Below are 7,303 nucleotides of genomic sequence, written 5' to 3' on the forward strand. Positions count from 1 at the left end.
TACTCCGAGAGTTTCACCATTCGCGCCTTGCGGTGCATCCGGGAGGCATAAAGATGTATCGTGACCTTAGTCGCCAGTTTTGGTGGAGAGTTATGAAGAAGGATGTGGCAGTGTTTGTATCAAAGTGCCTTACTTGTCAGCAAGTGAAGGCCGAGCATCAGAGGCTAGCAGGTTTGTTACAACCCTTGCCTATAGCTGAGTGGAAATGGGAGCATGTCACGATGGATTTTGTTGTGGACCTTTCGAGGACTTAACGGGATAGTGATGCTATTTGGGTAGTAGTTGACCGATTGACCAAGTCTACCTATGCGTGTGAGTGACTCGGTAGACTATCTTGCCGACTTGTATATCAGGGACATAGTGAGGTTGCACGGGGTCTCTGTGACGATTGTCTCGGATAAAGATCTGTGTTTCACAGCTCGGTTGTGGCAGAGTTTATAGAGTGCCTTGGGCACTAGATTGACCTTTAGTATTGCGTATCATCCTCAGACTGACGAGCAGTCCGAGCGTACTATTCAGATCTTTGAGAATATGCTTCGAGGTTGTGTGCTTCATTTTAAGGGGTCATGGGAGAGGCATTTACCCTTAGTGGAGTTTGCCTATAACAACAGTTTTCAATCGAGTATTGGTATGGCACCATTTGAGGCCTTGTATGACTGACCGTGTAGATCCCCGGTGTAGACGCGCCCGCGGAGGGGGGGCCTTATGCTACTACAGTTCGGACTCGCGATTTTGTTGTCGCAGTTCTTAATCTGAACCAAAGAGTCCAAATCTGGCAAATCGTTTTGAGAAACAGATTTTTGAAAAAGTAGTGCCAAACATGGACTGCTTTGCCAGATACAGAGTCGCCACCTAAATATTTTTTTAATGGGGAAATTTAGGAAACCCTGACTCGGTGCCGAAGGCCACATGTCCGTCATCACCGGAGTTGTCTTGGCTCGGGAGCTTGGGTACGATCGGGGAAGGTCATCTATGAGCACCCCCGTTCGCCCGGTCCGAAGACCGGCCTCTACTAACCATGATATCCGATTTTGAAAACGTTACGTGTTCTTATTCCATTTATTAGCCTAGAATTACTATGTTATGCGCGCAGTAAACAAGTATAGACTAGATTGCCTAATTTGGAAATAAGCATTGCATATCCGTTCGGTTTTGAAAAAGTGCTTTGGAATTTGCTACTCGTAAGTAGGCTAAAACACGGATTTCAACGAGTTTTTCCAACTCAAACAATCCAACCTCCACCCACAGGCATTCAATCAGTTTATCAGATAAGCATTTAGCCACATGGCAAGCATACTGTCATGGCAACACTCATACACATGCGGGATGCTAAAGCAAAAATACTTACATTGTACTCCGTGCCAAAACAGTAAACTAGTTAGCAAACACGCATGTCCTAGTTCATGTTAAAAATGGCTAATGCATCACATGCAAAAATGCAATCTAGGCAGGCTCGGCTAACCCTAAACATGGCATGTGAAATGCGATCAATCGATGCACGTATTCAAATTGGAATTGAAATACAAATGCAGTTAGCTTGATGTACCGAGCCTAATGCATGCAATACAAATGCATGAATGCACGCATGCATAGCATAAGGTATGCTAATTTCAAAAATGCCCTAATCTACCATCATAAGCAGGTAAATAAAAGGGAAGAAAGAAGTGGGGATTGGAAGACATACACACACTCACCCACACTTATTACAGATTTGCCCTCATCCGGAGGGACCAAATAAATATTACAAATTAATTAACTACACGAGCTAATTAAATATTACAAATTGCCTAATCAACTAAGCAAATTTAATTAAGCTAAGAAAACAGTAAATCGCCTCGGGAAACGCGCCGCCATGCGTGGGCTGCCTCTGTTTTCCTTCTTTCACTCCTCTGGAGGTTGCCAAAACCTCAGGACTGATTCTCTGGACATTGAGGAGTGCCACCGGCTGAGCAGAATTGCCACCGGCAGTGTGGTGTAGTCACCGGCACAAGATGAATCCATCGGCTGCTTGTTTACTGCCGGTCGGCAATATATACTGCCGGTCGGCAAGTAATGCCTGCAGAACCTGCAATTGACAGCAACAGAGGGCAAGGCAAAGCATGGCAGCACAATTCAAGGCATATATGCACCATTCATGTCCCCTATCATGTTTGTGACTCAAAGGGGCATGTGTCCCGATTCTCGGACCACCAATCACGCATTCCCATGCATGATGGCCCAAGGAACCAAGTATGCAACTTTCATGTCAAATGTAATGCAAACCAATCAAGCAAAATAAGGCCCAATTCCTATCATTATGTCAAGGAACAAGGCATGCATGCAAGATGCTATGCAACTTAGGCATACAAGCTAAGGATGCAAAACGGCATGGCAAGACACTTATGCAAGCATACAAGCAAACATGGGGTCATGCAAATGGATGTGAAGATGGACTTATACAAGATTTGGGCAGCTCTAATAAGGCCCAAAACAATAGCCAAAATGCCCAAAAATGGAGGCTAAGCACACATGCACACATACACATGTTAAGGCCAACACTTAAGCATAAATTGGACAACTCTCAAGCACACTTGAAAGAGGAAAATCATGGACAATTAACATGCAACATGAGCTCTAAAATCATGCTATAAAATGATGCCCAATCACATTAAACAAGACAAGCAAATGCATGCAAGCATGGTCCAAATACTTGAGACAAGTCATGAAGCTTTGAAGCACACTTAGCACGACAACCATGGCATGCATTAAACAACTAAAAGAAAAGATTTTTAGCATGTTAAAACAAGGCTAAAGGACTCCTTAGATGGCATCTAAGTGGCTCAAATACAAAGGCATACACAATGGCCAAAACATGGAGCATGCAACACATGCTTCCAAAGCATTAAAGAGACATGCAAGGCAATCAAACAAGCATGGAAATGGGACTGAAATAACATGTAGGGTGGCCCCAAATCACCAAATCAATGCAAAGATGTCATGCTATACATGCACATACATAAGGCCAACAAGCCAAAATGCAAAGGGGCTATGCGATGCATGCCAAAATCGATCCAAACACTTATGGACAGACCTAAAACATGTCAAAATATGCACATAATCTTCACAAGATTAAGCCTAAAACATGCTCCAACAAAGGCTAACAACCTAAGGCATATTAAGGCATAAACAAGGCATTACATGGCAACTATGCTAAGCATGCATGGAGTACCAAAACCAAGTAAAAACAGAGGCATAACATGACATATTAAGCATAAAAAGTAGCCAAGTCATGGTCAATACACACTCTAACATGGTGCTCCCTCAAGAGGCCAAAACATGCCCTTTTCAAGGACAACAAGGAGAGGGGGTGGCCCTCTCCTTCTAGAGACTTCAAGGCACCATCTCCACCACTGAAATCCCTCAAGATTTCAGTGGTGAAGAGGCCCAAACACCAAAGTCCCGAAACTAGCACAAAATGGCTCAAAATGGGGCCTTTCAAGGCCTAAGAGGGGTCAAACACCCTCAAACAACAACACACTCTTAATAAACAATAAAGAGGGCCTAAAAACAGAACTTTTTTGTGTTATACAATAAGCACAAAAATGAATTTAAGACAGGTAGAAATAAGGTGCAAAAATGGGGAATAATGGGACTAGATTCTTACCCTTGATGACCCCTTCAACAATGGTGCTCCAATGGCCTCCTTTGGCTTGAATCCAACACCAAAACTTCAAAATCAGTCCTTTGGAACCTCAGTTTCAAGAGGAAGGTGAAACACTAGGTGTTTGTGTGCAATAGTAAGACACAAAACACCTAGAGCACAAATGAGAGGGAAAGAGAGATAGAATGTGTATCTAACCCTAACCCTAGAACTCAAACCCTAACAATGGCTGTCTAAGCTCTCAAAATATCCTAAGTCTCTAACCTAAGTGTCCTCTCTTTGCCACAAGAGAGAGAGCTTCTCTATATGCAACTTCTTGTCTTGTAAAGCTTACAAGACAAGCTTCATAAGAGGGAGATCCCTCCATACACGTGTATGGAGGGGAGCAAAAGCAAGACAGCTGTCTTAAAATATCTGTAAAAGCAGATGCACAGTAATCGGCCGGCCAAAAATGCTATTTTGGCAAAAAAGAATGCCGGCCGGCACTAAATAGTGCTGACCGGCAACAAATAGTGCCGGCCGGCAATATACATTGCCGGTGGCATAAACACCAGCCGGTGGCCTCTAGCCGCTGCCGGTGGTGGGTGGGGATGGTCTACAAGCCGTACCCTGCCCTTCTAAGGCAAAACACAAGTGTTTGGTGCAAAACCAGATACTAAACGGTCGAGTTCGGAGATCCTGAGGCAAGGCGCGCGAGCCGAGACCTCCGGGAACTCCAAACGAACACAGACATGGATAATCACCGAGTGTTTCAACGGTGACGTCCAAGTCTTGAGGACGGTCAAAAATGGGGTGTCTACACCCGGTATGTTGGGCCAAGATAAGTGATGCACCTTTGTTGGATCTAGAGTTGGTTCGGGAGACGACGGAGAAGGTGGCACTTATCCGTAAGAGATTAGTCACGGCTCAGAGTTGCCAAAAGAGTTATGCCGACCGTAGGAGGAGACCCTTGTCTTTTGAGGTGGAAGGCCATGTGTTCCTAAAAATATCACCTGGACGGGATTTGATGAGATTTGGGAAGAGTGTGAAGTTATTCCCTCGATTTATTGGCCCTTTTGAGATCCTTGAGCGGGTTAGAGAGGTTGCTTATCGTTTGGCGTTGCCACCATAACTTTTCAGAGTACATGACGTGTTTCATATTAGCATGCTTCAAAAGTATGAGCCGGATCCATCGCATGTATTGGATTGGACCGACTTGGAGGTAGATGAGGATGCCTCGTATGAGGAGAAACTGGTGAGGGTCTTCGATAGACAGGACCAAGTCTTGCGAGGCAAGACAATTCCCTTAGTAAAAGTATTGTGGAAACATCACGAGGTTGAGGAAGCAACTTGGGAGCGTGAACTGGAAGTCGGAGACAAGTATCTGGACTTATTTGTTGATGTTTAAACATGTATTGCATTGCGATTATGATTGATAGAGTGTGGAGACATTGTATATGTTGTTTACATTTTGGAAACATGAGTTATTATAAACATCGTATATGTTTGAGAATGTGGAATATCATATGTATTATGTCACTTTTGGAAGCATTGTATGTGCTATATAAAATTTTGAGAATTTGGACTTTGATTTAAACATTGCAAATGTTTGGGAAATTGTAAAAAAATGTAATTTCCATGTGGGACTTGTGTATCGAGTCAATGAGAATTGATGACTGAATGATGGGTCATGGTATTGAATTTGTGGGAATAACATTGTTATAAATGGTCTATTGTTGATTTGAACTTGATTTGTAATTTCGGGGATGAAATTCCTTAAGGGGGAAGGTTATAGCGATTCTGGTTTTGACCCGTTATCTATTGTATTCCGAACTCGGGTTGGTATGGTTTAGAATGGTTATTCATATCTTGATTCCTTTGTCTTCCCCTTATTTTGGTTATCGGGTTGTGATTGTGCATTTGGAACAAGTTGGTTGTTTGTATTTCAAAACCTGTGTTGCCCCAGATTTTGGCTCTTCCGCTCAAGCAGGCATTCTTGCACTCGAGCGGGCTTTACAAATTTGCTCCTACGCTCGAGCGGGACTTATCAACTCTCAGTATTTTTGTAGATTTGTAAATACTGTGAGAATGCATTGGACGCTCGAGCGAGAACCTTTATCTGCAGAACTTCTGAAAGTGTGCATTCCACGCTCAAGTGGAACTTTGTGTCTGACGCTCGAGCGTCACTTTCCACACTCGAGCGGACTGCGCGTATAACAGTCCGAGAAGATGATATTTTGAATCACTTTTTCATTTCTCTCTCTCTCTCTCTAAAACTTTCCAAAAACTTTGTTCTTGAGCCTCTCTCTCTCAAACTCACCTTCTCTCTTAGATTTCATCTAGATTTGTCGATCTCTTTACCTTAGTCCCTTTGAGAAAAAGCTAGAGTGCATCAAGATCTACATTTTGATCCGAATAGAAGTGGGTCTCGGTGTTCTTGGAGTTTCTCTCTTGCGTGGTTCATCTTCTTCGTTTGAGGTAGGGATTTTTCTACACATTCATATGTTATTTAGCTTAGATATTTGTCATTTGTGTAACAATGGTGTGATTTGGGGAAGTTTTGAATAAACCTAGGGTTTGTGTATAAAATGGAAAGACGGGTTTTGGTGAATAAGATGAAAATGATCGTGGGGTTTGAAAATGATGTTGTGTTATGTCTAATTTGATGATTTTTGGCATTTAGTTATTGTTTGGGAAAAATGGAAGAGTTTGCCCTAAATAGATTAAGCTATTTATTTATATAAATAGTTGAAGTTAACATTGAAAATGTGAGATTAGAAGAGTATTGGTATGAATGGTGAGATTGGTTATGTATTATCTCAATCTTTGAAAATTTTGAATAGATTATTTGTCATAAGATTAAATATCTGTTTAGAAATATCTGTATTGGGCTATCGGTGGAGGATGGCCATGATTGTTGTAGAAATTGCATGCGGATTAGGTAAATTGAAACTAATCGCTTGTGGTTGTCATTGAATATGACTATGCTTATATACATTGTATATGTATGATTCTTTGGGAGTAGAAAGGGGATGTGCTCCACATATGATTATGTGTTTAAATATATTGCATATGTATGAATGATTGTTTGGGAGGAGAAAGGAGATGGACTCTATTATAATTAAGTTGGTCGGAGTGTCTTGGGTGAAAGTCCCGAAATTATACACGGATGCCGATCTCGCAGACGAAATATCCATAAAATGGCAATGGTAGTGCTTGTATAGCCTACGTTTACATGGGTCCTGTTTGACGGTTTCCCGTGGACGAAATATCTGTGAAAGGGCAGTTTGAAGTATTTGTATGTTGATAATGTGATTGTTGAACCATTGAGTTGTAATCTCATTTGAATTGTTAAAGAAATTATGAAATTGACTCATGAATTGAGATAAGTAAATGAATTGGAAGTGAATTGGAGAAAACTAGATTATGATTTGAAATTTAATGACTTTTGAAAATATAAATCGTGGATGTTTTATCATAGACATTGTATACACTCCGTGTACTTATACCTTTGCTAAATTTCATATATTGTGTTAGATGATTCCTACTGGACTGTGGCTCACTCTACTTGGGAAATAATTTTTCTGGTGTTGGTGACATGCCTTCACCAAGGCAATAGCTTGGAGGGACTATTGGACGCAAGAGCTTCTTTTTTTGTTTTTTCTTTTGTAAAGCCAAGGGCTC

This window comes from Camellia sinensis, chromosome 8 (assembly GCF_055761805.1).
Source record: "Camellia sinensis isolate YWXY chromosome 8, ASM5576180v1, whole genome shotgun sequence".
NCBI lineage: Eukaryota > Viridiplantae > Streptophyta > Magnoliopsida > Ericales > Theaceae > Camellia > Camellia sinensis.